Source organism: Centropristis striata, chromosome 21, assembly GCF_030273125.1.
Source record: "Centropristis striata isolate RG_2023a ecotype Rhode Island chromosome 21, C.striata_1.0, whole genome shotgun sequence".
NCBI classification, from domain to species: Eukaryota; Metazoa; Chordata; class Actinopteri; order Perciformes; family Serranidae; genus Centropristis; species Centropristis striata.
Window position 1 is genome coordinate 22,870,192 of NC_081537.1, and position 13,707 is coordinate 22,883,898.

The window sequence follows — 13,707 nt, forward strand, 5'->3', positions numbered from 1 at the left end:
TGTACCAAAGTTTTTTTCATTTTTTTCTGGCTGTGATAGAGGCAGGGATATTTACTGGGACTAGCAGTTGCAGTGTGATAGTGGGCTGCCTTTCTCTGAAAGTTGAGGATTTTTAAAAAATTTCCACCACAGGCTACTGTGTTTTGATTTTCCACAACCCCTGCAGCACTCAATGCTGCAGCCCAAACGCAATACCCCCATTAAAATCAATGGGATATCTGGCATTTTTGCCGAACTGCCAGGTTTGGTCTGAAGCAGCCTAAGCATCTACAGCTTAAAACCAAAGGTGGACCAGAAGATTTGTTAGTGTCTTGCAGAAATTGGCATTTAGCATAGTCAAAGTGTACAAAGAAAAAATTAAAATGTCTTATTATGGAAAAATAAAAGGTAACAATGCACACAGTGGAGCGAACTGATAAACTACTAAGGGGTTTGAAGAGCTAGACACAGTTACAGGTCACTGTACGGCTTACACCCACCCAGCAGGGCTGAGATTGAACCAGAATAAGTACTCCATGCCTCTAGCGCCTTTTTAATAACATATGTCGAAAACATCCCAGTTTGTAAAATACAGTTGAAATACAAGAAGGAACCTAGAATGAAAGTCTCATAAGGGTCTTAAGAATTCAGGTTATGGGATGTTATACAACACCAATAATAACTTTTCACAATCACCCTGAAACTACACTTTCCACAAAGTTGCAATTGATCTCTACTATGTTGTGCCAAGACCTCAGAACACACACAGAAAGAAACTTGCATTTCCAAAGCTACTCAGCAGTCACAGAACAGCACACACACACACACACACACACACACACACACACGAACATGTGTTCACACAAAGGTGAAAGTAAACACACACATGGAGAGAGAAGCAAAATCCAGGCAAGGACGCCTAACCCAGGGCAGGGACGGTAGACTGTTTATTCGTCACTGGGGCGGGTCAAGGAGAACAAACACAGCCTCAAACACAGGAAAATGTGATTCAGGTGTGCTGGAAGTGGAGGCATACAAAGTGCAGCACAACAGGCATATGAACTGGGCTGTGGAAACATTTCTAATTCTGTGAGTGGGTGAGAAAGACACAAATCAGGCATCCTGTCTTGGGTGTTGTCTTGCAGAATGAAGAGAAACAGAATAGAAGAGGATCAAGTGGCATTTAAACAGTCAAGAGGCAACAAGGTCATCCTCCACAGTCAACAGATCCTCAGAAATGGCTGCTATTGTCCATTTCAATGAACTATAAAAGTCCGTCTCTGAGAGCTTTTTTGCAGAGACCAGAGGCGTTGTTAGGGTATTTATTTGACATCAGTGAGTGTGAAGTGACATTGTTTATGTGCAGTGTTGTGTGGCATGACATCAGCTGTGTCTGTAAAAGCTGGCTTTCTGCAGCCCTGATTACAGAAATTAATGCAAAGCATGAGCAGCGTCAACTGATGTGCCAGACTCTCACAACGTGAAGCCATGTGCCATTTTCCTGGGAGGGCTCCCCCCCACCCCCCCACTCCACCAGTCCTTCTTCTAATGTTAAAGGGCCTCTTTAACCCTGGTAATCATTTTAAGATGTCAAAAAAGAGCACAGCCTTTTTGGGCAGAGTATCTATCACAATTGATGTCTGCGGCATTCTAATGGATGTTAAGCTGAAATGATAAAGGGCCTAGTTCAAAGCACAACACCCCCTTGTACCTTGAAATATTTTAAAGCCCTCCTCAAAGCCCATGCAAGCATCTCAACTGGGCACCACCCTTAAATAAATTTGGCTCCACTGCCGGCGACTGCCAAGAATGTAATTGATGGGGGCTGACCAGTAATACTTTGAATGCAAACACTTTGGGAGGATTGTGATGGTTCAACAGCATTTCTAGGAAGGGCCCTTGGTCTCTGGGCAGTTTGGCTCTCTGTGACCAATGGGAGAGGTGAAGCATAAGGCTGACATGTAATGCACACTGACAATGGGCCCTGGTTTTCATTTGGACCTGCATTTACTACATTTTCTGCCATTAAGTCTCAGAACAACACGGAATCAACCTAAAGCCCCTATGTTGAAGCAAGGGACTATGCATCATACTCATTCAGACATAAAGCACTGCATTTAGTAGTTGCATGGAGGAGGACAAGAGTGTATACTGGCATGCACAAGGGACAGACGGTAAAGCTTCGTAACACAGCTTGAATTTATTAACCCAGAGCACCTTAAAAACGGAACTAAAAGCTCCATCTGTCAGAGCAGAATAATTCTCAGCACACATAAACCCTGCAGGTACATATGAGCCACTGACCCAGGTGACAGCAACCCCAAATATTTAGGCTAAATGTCTATACACTGTAATCTACTGTCAGTAAATGTATGTAATAATTCTATGCTTCTATGCATGTAAAATCTGCTTGTGCCTGTGAGTGTTTCATGCTCGTAGGTCTATGTGGGTCACTCCCTTGTTGCTATGTGAGCTCAGGGTGGCAGCTGAAGAATTTAGGGTGAATTTGGCCACAACATTTATCTGCCTCACTTGCTCTCTCTCGTCTTTCTCTCTCTCTCCATCAATCAACTGTCAGAACTACAAACCTCAAAACTACCACTCCCAAGCTCTCCCCCATGCACACCTCCTGTGCTACTGTCCACAACGCGAGAGATGTCTGTATGCTATTGTTCCTCTAAAAATAATAAAATGGGTTATTTGGAATTATATTTCAGCAAAGATATTTCAGCAAATTGAACGCAGTAATCTTACACCAAAAATGTATGAACTTTGCACAATCTCTTGCCTAAAGGCTGAGAAACATTCTCCAGCTCTTAGTCAATTGCCAGGAAAACTATTTAAATGTGCAAAAATTACAGATGTGAAACCTACTCCAGACCAGGGTCCGGGCAAAACAGTCTGACCTCGGTCTAACGAAAAAAAGGCCCAGATCAAATTGAACCAATATCCAGTTAATTTCTAGCATTTTGAGCACTTTGGTCCAGTTACAAGAAGTTGTGGCAGCCATTGTCATGTTATATGCGTAGGGAAGCTCCTATAATATAAGCTCCTATTGGGTGTTTGGTTGTGTGTGCCAGTGAGATTGACAATTGTCAGTTATTGGGGCAGTTAAATTAGCAATTTAGATTGCTGCCACTCTAATTAATGAGACCATTTCCACCGGGAGCGCTGCGCTCTCCGCTCTGGGGCGCTATCAATCCGTAGCATTTCTATTTTAGCGCCAAGCTCAACAGAGCAGATTGCACCAGACAGGAAATCCGACACAGAATCAACGTAATACACTTCTGCCCCCTTTCAAAATTAAACACAATACGTAGTTCATGCAGCCTAAAACTACTTCACATCAACATTATGTCTTGACCGGGGGCACCAGATCAGCAATCAATAGGGGGAAGAGTGGCCACCGGGAAAGTCTCTGACAACACCCTCTCAAATGTACGCTCACTCTGTGTGTCTCCATTACAAGTTAGCCCCCTAGAGGGATTTGGTGACTCCAGAGGTGATGTATGGTTTTCGCCGTGGCTAACTGTGAACAATGTCAGCAGCTAAAAAGCAGCATGGCTAATTATGCACAGCGTCTCCGCTGATCATAAACATAGTGATCGTGAATTAACGGCATCGCTAACTGTGCACAGTGAGTGTCTGGTGCTTGCTGTAAACAAACAGAGATCGCTAAGTGAACACCTCCTGTAGCAGCAGCACATACACACTGTACTGCTACAGAGCTAACTGTAGCTAACTGCGGGGTTCTTCTTAAGGAGCCGGCCTCCGACTCGTTAGCGGCTCATTAAGAAGAGTAAGACGAAGTCGCTGGATTTTTCTCCAGTCGCTTTCTTGAAAAAATAGTAATGACCTGAGTCTAAATTACGCTCGCTGATGTGTCTTGTTCTTCTTCTCCGGCAGGCTGTAGGCTATCCAGCATAAAGCTGCCCTCGGTCGGTCGTATCAGGTTTTAGCTAACTAGGGGTTTTTGGTGTGTTTTTTTTTTTTTTTTTTTAAACATGATTTGAAAAAAAGGTCTTCAAGCCCAAAGCGCTTTACTCTACAGACTGTGCTCATTCACCTGTTCACACACACATTCATACTGGTGGCCGAGGCTACTGGGCTCACTGGTGCCACCTGGCACCATTGGGAGTTCATTCACACCCCGATGAACGCAGCATCGGTGAGCTATTTGGGGTTCAGTATCTTGCCCAAGGATACTTCGACATATATGTTGCCATGGTCGGGGATCGAACCACCAACCGTCCGATCAGTGGTCAACCGCTCTACCAACGGAGCCACAGCTGCCCATTTGTCTCTGAATAAATGCTACAGCTCCTCAAGACCCAAAAGTTCCAAAACAAAAAGAGCCGCGTAGCACGAGTGTCAGTTGGAGAAACATCAGAAAAAAATCAAACACTACAGAGGAGGTATAAGAAGGCAGGAGAGCACATCAACAAAACCAATCAATTACATGTAACCCGAGGCGAAGCCCCCGTACGTGATGATGACAGGATGTAGGTATGTCAAGTTCAATGTATACAATTAACAAAATTGGTTTGGACTTTCAGGTCTGAAGAGGCCCTCAGTTAATTATCAGGCAACAGATGTGAAGATGTCACCTTGGGCTCCAGGTACATTTCTCGCAATATTTATACAATGGGCTAAATGATTAACAAGTTAATTAAAAGAGTGAGCAACAGATTAATAAGTAGTGGAAATATTTGCGACAACTACAAGGGTTTTGCAAGTAAAAAGGAGATCAGGCAATGTATTATGGCAATTAGAATATAAGTAGGGAGCCAGATGTGAACAAATTCTGCCAAAAACAATAACGAGCACAAGGGTGGTTGACTATGAAAGTATGATTTTACCCACTTTGTATGGCTTTATTTGACACATGATCAGCAAAACATTGAGGAGTTTCATGTTCTGCCCAGAACCCAAATCTAAAAACAACCAATCCAGGAATTTGCTATTATTGCTGCTTTTATCAGATGAAAAGTTGCGGGGGAAACTTTCTTTACTCCCTCCTGATTTGTAAAACTCCTCTGTGCTCCCAAGTGCTGATAGACTCAACATGCCCTTATTTAGAGAGCCAAGGAATGATGAGTGTGAGGGACTAGGTGATGGAGGGATGGTGAATAGTGCAACAGGGGTATGAGGGAGGTATAGATAGTAAAGGTTTATTGGTTTGGACATGACCCCAGGGTTTTCCCAGGTCGTAAGACTGTCCCTAGGGATGTCAGCACTGCAAAATGCAGAGATGGAGCCCTTTGATAAGGCCTTTAAGACTCCACCCTTTCCCACTATCTTCATCTATAACCACCACGAGGGGGGTAAAAAGGGGCACATACTCCACTCCCCCACCTCCCCTTCCTACACCATCTGCATTCCTCTAATGCCCATGGGATAAGTTTGGTCCTTTTTCTCATATGGTTGCGTATGTTTTGCACATGTATGCTACATAGCTCAGTACACAGAGACACCTTGACACACGAACAAACACAGACACAGGCACAATCACACTCTGATCTCAGATTTGATAGATGTATGAGGCCCTCTGTAAGTGTATAACATGTGTGCCATATGAAGCTACGGCCCCAAAGAGAGATGACTCAATCACTTCTTGAGTATATACTGACAGTTCTAAAGTCGCTGTCCATTTAGAACAGCTATCAGCTTTTTACTGCAGTGATGAGGTTAGGGCCCTCTGCGGACGGCCATGATGCATTTCCTCACATCTGACTTGCATTTGTTTACATTCATTTATCAAAGCATTTGATGTAGCCTGATTTATTTGCATGAACATTTTTGTTTGTCCCGGAGGAGTTTTTCAACTGAAAGTTTGGAGTTTCATGAACAAATACGTAAGCCAAGCAACATTTATATGAGATGTCCACAGAGTCTGATAGAAAGTACTGTGCTGGCTTGTCAGTGACATTAATCTAAAAAGCTTTTAAAGGGGATTTTTTTCTGAACTGTTTTTCAACATTGATAAGTTATGACTTTTCTAACCTGTTAAATATTGAAATAAAAAGTGGTGTTTGTTGAATAAATACGCACTTTCAGATCAACATAACCATGAAAAGAAACATTCTTCAAAGACACAACAAAGAATATACTACAAAACTGTGTCTCTTTCATGTTTTAATGAGAAAAATGTTTAAATCAAGGTAATTAACAAAGCATTTTGTCATGTGTGGTTTAGTCCTGGCTTTGATTAAGCAATTTCCCCAATCTTGGGCACTTTGCGGTCGATATATTAGTTTTGTTATACTTCCTAAAATCTTACACAATCTTCTCACAACCACAGAAAATGCTTACAAATAGTGAATGAGCAAATCACTCACTAATATTACAGTGTGTGATCAGCAGGGGAAAATAATTTTGCAATTATTCACTTTCTGTTGAACACAGCTTAAAAGGAACAGTCCACCCTAAAATCAAAACTGCATATTTGAACTCCAAGCCAAGTCACATTATATTCAAGAGAAGACAAACTCTACAACAAGGAGGACTTACGAGATGCCTGCATCAATGTTTTTCAAAGTTAAATATATTTGTTAATGATGCCTGAAAATTTTGATGCCATATTTGTTGTGTCAAACGAGGTGGCATATGGTAGCAACGTATAGCATAACCTACTAATTGTACTTTTTCCAGTCAATGGCGTATTTATTGTTTACACAACGATGTGTTATCTTTTAAGTGTTTCTTTTCTTTTTACTCTCCAGAATCGAAGTACCCCCATTTCCACAGATTTTCTATTTAGAATTGAAATTGTGAAAAAAAAATTTGATTAGTGCAGCTTGACGTTTCTGCACAACATCCCAAATGAGCTTCCAGAGAAACAGCCTCACACGCCAATGATGCAGGTGCCTGCAGCAGGTACCGCACACACCAGTGGATCTGCTGCAGGCCATGCTGTGCTGGAGGGGAGGGATGATCCCAGTGATGATAGCTCAGTTCTTCCATGGAAAAGCCTGAGTCACAGGGTGAACATCCTCCCTTACATGTGTCTGTTGCAGTGGGCCGCACGTTCATGGTTATTAGATTACGCCTGTACCTGCTCGCCTTGTATCCTCCAGATGAAAGTGGTTAGGACAGCCCAATTAGGAAATTATGCTTGATGTTTCTAATCAGGCACTCGGCTAGAACAAAGAGAAAGAGACTCACCCTGGCCCATGGGGCTAGAGCGCACGGATGTGGCCACGGGTATGTGTGTGTTACACGCACTTGAAATCTGGATGAGCCCCAGTCCCTTACTGAAATAAAGAACATTAGTTCAATCACTGTACTTGCACAGATATACAACATTACTCCCCAGTGTGTCCCTATTATTCCTAACAATAATTACCATTCTGAGGATAAGTATGGTCTTTATTAACTAACTGCAGATTTCACTTTAAGTATGACTTAATATCATGGTCACGGTTGTTGTTTAGTTGTCCATAAGGACCTCTCTGCAGGTTTACATTACTAAACTGCCCTAATGAAATAGAAAATATCATGTTCAACCACAGCCATTTTGCATAAATTGCTCCTCTCTGAGCTGAACTCCTTTTATGGCCTGAAGTTCAACCATAGTGTGCCATGGTTTTCCTTTGACCCGAGTTCAAGCGAGAGAAAGGGGTGATTTAAAAGAACCCACAGAACCCAACTGTTGTTTTAACCATTTAAGAGATTTTGACCACAAGCCAGTGTAGTGTAACAGTATCCACTTTTATGTGCTCGTAAAGTCACTTTTTCACACCACTGCGCTGCCTGTTTGTGAAAACACTGGCAACAGCAGACCTTTTGAAGTATTTTTATCAATAGATGCAGGGTTTAATTACAAGTGTAAGTTACAGTAATGCATGTCTGGAGAAATAATCATTTGTTTCAAGAATTCTGGTAACTTTTTGTGGTGATGTAAGCCTTTTAGACTCTTTTACAGATGACAAATGCAGCTAAAAGCTATTTCTTACATTATGCTTTAGGTTAACACAGAGTCATGACCATTACACTGATATTTCCACGGTAATTAGAAACAATAATAAACAGGATTAGACTTGGATTTAGCCTATGATTCCATGCGTATGCTTTTTGGACTGCAGTGTCGCTCCCAGGCAGTTGGCCTGCAACATTATCACAATGTAAATGTCTTTCTGGGGCGCGTGTTATCATAACCACATTGGGAAACCTTGAATAAATTGACAAGAGTGTACAGAGTTTGAACAAACTGAGCAAATAGAGCAGCGAGGTTGTCCATGGGTCACATTATGAACACGAGGGATCACCGTTAATATCCTCTGTGGGGGAGATCACATCACTCCAGAGGGGGAAAGTTTGGAAAAGAGCCAAGGTGTCAGTTTGTCATTGTTTCACCTCTCAGTTCACTTTTACAAAGAAAGGAGATGTGAGGAAAAAATTCAAAGCCAAGTTAGCTGTACTCACTGCATTTAACACAACACTGCTGTCAAGTTGGGTGAAATATCGCACCAATTCAGTCTTCACCTCCTTTTCTTCTTTTCTCCCCTTGGCTGCTTTTTCGTCCTTTATCATCAGTTCCTGCTTTTTTCATCCCTGTCAGCTGTCTCCCTATCTGTCTCCCAGGAGGGCAAAGTGCTGTACTAATGAAATTGTTCAACTTGACTTTGGAAGAACATTAAAGGAAGGGGTGGACAACTGTTAATGTTGCTTCTGCCAAGACGAACAAAAACGGCCAAAATAAGTATTCTGCCCCCTTGGAAACTGAGCTCAGACACATTCGCTTCAGGAAACACATAGTCCATCTCCTCTCTGCCGACACATTGCATTTATCTTTCTTTTCTTCTTGTTTTTATAGTTTCATTCCAACATTTTTAGACATGCTAGTGCTGTGGATCTGGGAATGTCGTGTGTTGAAACTACTGGATGGATTGCCATGTAATTTTGAAGAAATATAAATGTTTCCCAGACAACAAATCTCAGTGAATTTGCTGATTCCATGACTTTACATCTAGTACCACCATTATGTCGAATTTAATTTGTTCAATATTTTGGTTTATGATCAAATACCTGCAGAACTAATGACATTCCCATCAGCTTCAGTTGCACTTTCTGCTTAGTGGTGATTAGTGGTTTGAGAGCAAAAACACTATTGTTTCTTGTGCTGATTTATTATTTGTCTTCTTTTTTCCCAAAATTATTTGTGTTAATTCTAATTTACACAAAACTTGGTACAGACACTCATCTCTTTACAATACATATTTGTCTCAAGAACCACTGAAGTCTGCCTGTCTAGATTTTCTGCCATTTCTATTTTTTTTTTAAATATACTTTGACAGCTCCTCCTAAACTTTAAGTTTGTACCAGATTTTCTGTTGATCATTACTAGGCCAAGCATATCAAATGCCATCAAAAGCTTATTGATACCTCATTGCATTTTGAAGATATAAACCATTGAACTTCAAAAGTGCTCAACACATAAATTGACCTAACTTCACAACCTGTCAACATAAGTTTCTGAAACATCCTACATGTTCCACTCAAATCGGCCACTAGGGGGCACCACAAATGCAAAAAGAGGGCATGGCTTAACACAAATCCAACTGTAAATCAGAATTTTTGTCCAATTATTACAAAACCAGCAGGGTATGTTTCATAACAATGCTAAACCAAGTGTGTACATTTTTAAATTGCTCAATGGGGGCGCCACCAGTTATGAACATGTGCATGAGCCTGGTGCAAATTTGGTCTGATTATCTAATTTTCAGTTTTATTGCCATTACTGCCAATTCGTTGTGCTACCTGCTCAGTGTTAAAAAGCCTCAAGAAACCAATACGCAAGTATGCAGGGGTACATCACAGGGTATCATAATCCTGAATAATACCCATTTTTGCTGGAGCATTTTCTCCTATTGACCTCTAAACCTGAAAATGCCAAATACCTTTTTATCTGGCACAGGTCAAGCTTTTGACTTCTAAACATCTGTGTTGGTTTGAACACCACAATCACTGATTGCAGCAATATCAAAGCATGCTGACACACAAATCTAAGTTGTAAACATGGGGAACATCATACCAGCCATTTGGATGTTAGTAAATGTCATTGTGAGCGTGGTAGCATGCTGAGATCAGCATTTAGATAAAAAACAATGCTGTGTCTAAGTACAGCCCCAAGGAGCCACAAGCACGCCTGTATACTTTTAGTCTAGATCATTTCTGTTTTAGGTAAAGTGTTCTCATAATTGTTTGCAGGCTGCAGCGACAAATACACATTTCAGTTGTTAGAATAATCCAAAATCTGTTTCTCTTTTTTATAAAAAATGCCTCTCTTTCTTGCAAAATTTTCTTCACAAAGAATGGAGGAGGCCCAGTGAATGAAGTCTGAGTCATGAGGCTTTAAGGCCAGTCGACCTCTCCCAGCTGGCTTGTTTGAGCGCAGCGAGCAATGGGGTGAGTGTGATGATGTTATGGGATTATTTTTATAGAACTGCAGCATGAGGACACTTTGCCTGTGTTGCCATGAATTATTCAACCCCCATCTGCGTTGTTGGAGAATGCAGTGTTTTTTCGGGAACTCTGTGAAAGAGGGAGCTGCTCTTTTTCAAGGAGAAGGAGATTAAACGCTCGCTGCCTTTTTTATATGACGCGTCACCTCAGATGTACGTTCGGCTGCCAGTACTTAGTCCTCAGTGAGCTGTTTAAATTCACGGCAGAGCTGCCTGCTCCCACAATAGACGCTCTCCCCTCCACCACCAAGCACACACTCACGTACCAGTCTGAAATGTGCCACACACTCCTCTTTCTCTGCATGAAAAGCCACTTTGCCAGGTTTGCCTCCCTGCCAGGTCTTTCTCAGAGTACTTAGACGGCTGAATGCATTGACTTGGTACGTTGAAGACCACCAGGAAAGTGGATGATGAAAACCGCCAAAGAAGCGAAAAAGTTGCCAGATTTGCTGGCCTGTCAGCTCTGTGCCAAAGCACTAAAAACCCCTTAGTGACAGCAAACCCACATACAGGTACTGTATTTCAATGCCTCAGTTGAGACTGAAGGCATTTGTTTCCCGGTTTTCCACAACAAAGTTTAAAAAACTCTAAAAGACATCGATGTCATGCTTCAACACAACATCATTTAGCCATCTGAGGCCAGCTGTGGACAGGTGAAATTGCTTGAAAAATAGGAATAGTCAAAAAGTAAGCTCAAGGGAAAGCCCTCGTTTTCCTTGCATCATTAAATTGAAATACGTCTTGGGAAACATAACTGCTTTTGCTACCACAGAGCAGCACGTCTGCCATGTCTGGCACGGGCCTTAAAGCGTGCATCACTATTTTCCAGCACTTCTATAGTGAAAGTGGCCTGATTGGGTGCGAATTAAAATGGCAGTCACAGCCAATAGTCAGTCTGCATTAAGTAGAACAGATGAGGGTTTCTGTTGTGACTCCTCAGTCCCGTCTACTCAGTCAGTCAACTCCCCACAAGAAATACTGAGAAAATATACGGTTACCACTGACTTAATCTCCAAGAGATGGAACAAATTTGCTCCCATATGTATTCACTCACTGACATTAGGTGCCCTTATGTCTCACTGCATTAGGAGAGATATTTAGTAAGAGCACAGATTTCTGCCCAATAAGTCCAAATAATTCCAAATATTAGATTTGTGGCAGTGGGGCTATATATAATAAGCACTCTGGTTAAAGTCCAATACTTAAATTTGAGAAGACTGAGGACCTTAAGGGTTGAATTGATTTAAATTTTTCCAAGTCCAATCCGGTTTAACGCCATCCCAACCCAGTTGACCGACTAAGAAAAATCCAAACCCTATTCCGGCCTGCAAACCTATTACTTGAGAAAGTAAAAGTACTAATATCATACTGTAAAATTACAAGTCCTGCATTGTAAATGTCAATGTAGAAAAATGCCACTAAAAGTGTTGTATCATGATTATCATGACTGAATGTGTAAGCAGGCAATTTCCTTTCCAATATGAATAATCTGTATCACAATTACCAAGAGCCAAAGTGACATTTTCAAAATGCTTATTTTTTTCTCCTGACGGTCAACAGTCAAACCTAAAAATGTTTTAGTTTACTGTATTTCAAGACAAGGAGAAGCAGCACATTCTCACATTTGAGAAGTTGGAAAGTATGAAAGTATGAAACAGCATTTTTGCATTAAAAACAACTTCCATGATCAAGGCAGTTTTAGTAAAAGCTGCAAATCATTTCCACTTCATTTTATATACAGTTCGATAGTTTCAGCTATAACAATTCATCATATTTTATAAGCTCTGTACATGTTTTGAATGCAACTATAGCTGTCATGTTGATGTTATGTTGAAAATTACATTTAGTCTTCTCTGAATTGTTGTGGCTTTGCAATATAAAAAGGCATGGAAATAAAATATTCTAGTAAAGCAAAAGTACCTCAAATTCATACTTAAGTGCAGTAACTTAATAATATACCACCGTTGTAAATAAATAGAGTATAGTATGTCAAAGACAACAATTTACTTGCTTTGGCAAAACATTCATACACAAAGTATCTCACTGCAGTTTACTTTATACTAAACATACCCAGACACAGTCTCTGTCACACATGCACACACTAAAAATAAATACCTCTTCATTCAAAGAAAGTAAATAAATAAAATGTACAACTTACATTTCTCTGTCAGTCCTGGACGAACCGGCTGGGTGTCGGAAAAAGGGCTTTATCAGGTCGCCGTGGAGGCTGAAATCTCCAACAAACGAACACAAACGTTTGTCCACCAGTGGTATCTACATCATGGGTCTCAAACTTGTATGAAGGTCCCTTTAATTTTTTATTTTTTTTTTAAATAATTGTGTCTTTTTTGGAAATTCTGTGTCTTTTTTTGGTAATTTTGTGTCTTTTTTAGTAATTTTGTGTCTTTTTTGGAAATTCTGTGTCTTTTTTTGGTAATTTTGTGTCTTTTTTAGTAATTTTGTGTCTTTTTTGGGTCATTATGCGTCTTTTTTAAAATAATTTTGTGGCTTTTTTGGTAATTCAGTGTCTTTTTTTCTGTCATTTTGTGTCTCTTTTGGTCATTTTGTGTCTTTTTTAAGTAATTTAGTTTTTTTTAATGTCATTTTGTGTCGTTTTTTAGTAATTGTGTGTCTTTTCTTGGTCATTTTTGATACTGCCTCCAGCGGCCCCCATGTAATTTGAGTTTGAGACCCTCTACATAGTCCAACATCTTCCTGAGAGGACCCGGTCCCTGCAGAGTCTGTCTGCACCGGTCAAAGCTCACACTCCTCGGCGGTTTACTTCTTCAATAGCCGCACTGGCAAACTGGAGAGGTTATCTAGCTAACGCCAGCCATTATTAGCAATATACTCGATTAGCATCGTAGCTTCGCGATTAGCATGCTAAATTCAGCTAACTCACTTAACAGCTAACAAATAAACACGCATTAATAATAAACAACCATTAATATCCAACAGTGCTGCTACCTTAACTGACATCAGGTGGGGAGATTTACATGACTAAACGGCATTTCCCTTCGCTAACGGCTAACGGCTACTCAGAGACCTTCCGCCATCTTTGTTCCTTTTCTTCACCGGAAGTTACAGCAGACCACTGACAGTGACCAACACAACCATAAATAAGGGGAAAATTTTGTTTTTGTTGTTTTACTTATTATTTCTATACCTAACGAGTCACATCTGTAATTGTTTAAAACTTGAAGTTATATTAATTTGAAATTTAACATATTTAAAAAAAAAAAACTATTCATTTTAGTCCCTTAAA

The 13,707-nt window shown here is 40.7% G+C and overlaps 1 long non-coding RNA gene across 1 annotated transcript in view; it reads right to left on the reverse strand.

Annotated features, from left to right (window-relative positions):
* Positions 1-12,751, reverse strand: part of LOC131959086 (uncharacterized) — an 87,030-nt gene extending 74,279 nt beyond the window's left edge. The window contains exon 1 of the long non-coding RNA XR_009389382.1: positions 12,601-12,751. This is a non-coding gene — a long non-coding RNA (uncharacterized LOC131959086). The remainder of the gene's footprint in view (positions 1-12,600) is intronic.
* Between the last annotated feature and the right edge of the window lie 956 nt (positions 12,752-13,707).